Source organism: Rutidosis leptorrhynchoides, chromosome 3 (assembly GCF_046630445.1).
Source record: "Rutidosis leptorrhynchoides isolate AG116_Rl617_1_P2 chromosome 3, CSIRO_AGI_Rlap_v1, whole genome shotgun sequence".
Lineage (NCBI taxonomy): Eukaryota > Viridiplantae > Streptophyta > Magnoliopsida > Asterales > Asteraceae > Rutidosis > Rutidosis leptorrhynchoides.
Window position 1 is genome coordinate 459,924,112 of NC_092335.1, and position 1,659 is coordinate 459,925,770.

The window sequence follows — 1,659 nt, forward strand, 5'->3', positions numbered from 1 at the left end:
CACATATTTAATCAGAAACAATTGAATATGAGGCAGCGTAGGTGGATTGAATTGTTGAATGATTATGACTTTGAGATTCGTTACCACCTGGGGAAGGCAAATGTGGTAGCCGACGCCTTGAGCAGGAAGGACAGAGAACCCATTCGAGTAAAATCTATGAATATAATGATTCACAATAACCTTACTACTCAAATAAAGGAGGCGCAACAAGGAGTTTTAAAAGAGGGAAATTTAAAGGATGAAATACCCAAAGGATCGGAGAAGCATCTTAATATTCAAGAAGACGGAACCCGGTATAGGGCTGAAAGGATTTGGGTACCAAAATTTGGAGATATGAGAGAAATGGTACTTAGAGAAGCTCATAAAACCAGATACTCAATACATCCTGGAACGGGGAAGATGTACAAGGATCTCAAGAAACATTTTTTGGTGGCCGGGTATGAAAGCCAATGTTGCTAAATACGTAGGAGAATGTTTGACGTGTTCTAAGGTCAAAGCTGAGCATCAGAAACCATCAGGTCTACTTCAACAACCCGAAATCCCTGAATGGAAATGGTAAAACATTACCATGGATTTCATCACTAAATTGCCAAGGACTGCAAGTGGTTTTGATACTATTTGGGTAATAGTTGATCATCTTACCAAATCAGCACACTTCCTGCCAATAAGAGAAGATGACAAGATGGAGAAGTTAGCACGACTGTATTTGAAGGAAGTCATCTCCAGACATGGAATACCAATCTCTATTATCTCTGATAGGGATGGCAGATTTATTTCAAGATTCTGGCAGACATTACAGCAAGCATTAGGAACTCGTCTAGACATGAGTACTGCCTATCATCTACAAACTGATGGGTAGAGCAAAAGGACGATACAAATGCTTGAAGACATGCTACGAGCATGTGTTATTGATTTCGGAAACAGTTGGGATCGACATCTACCATTAGCAGAATTTTTCTACAACAACAGCTACCATTCAAGCATTGAGATGGCGCCCTTTGAAGCACTTTATGGTAGAAAGTGCAGGTCTCTGATTTGTTGGAGTGAAGTGGGGGATAGACAGATTACGGGTCCAGAGATAATACAAGAAACTACCGAGAAGATCATCCAAATTCAACAACGGTTGAAAACCGCCCAAAGTCGACAAAAGAGCTACGCAGACATTAAAAGAAAAGATATAGAATTTGAAATTGGAGAGATGGTCATGCTTAAAGTTGTACCTTGGAAAGGTGTTGTTCGATTTGGTAAACGAGGGAAATTAAATCCAAGGTATATCGGACCATTCAAGATTATTGATCGTGTCGGACCAGTAGCTTACCGACTTGAGTTACCTCAACAACTCGCGACTGTACATAACACTTTCCACGCCTCGAATTTGAAAAAATGTTTTGCTAAATAAGATCTCACTATTCCATTAGATGAAATCCAAATCAACGAAAAACTTCAATTCATCGAAGAACCCGTCGAAATAATGGATCGTGAGGTTAAAAGACTTAAGCAAAACAAAATACCAATTGTTAAGGTTCGATGGAATGCTTGTAGAGGACCCGAGTTAACCTGGGAATGAGAAGATCAGATGAAGAAGAAATACCCGCATTTATTTCCAGAAGATACGTCAACACCTCCAACTGCTTAAAATTTCGGGATGAAATTTATTTA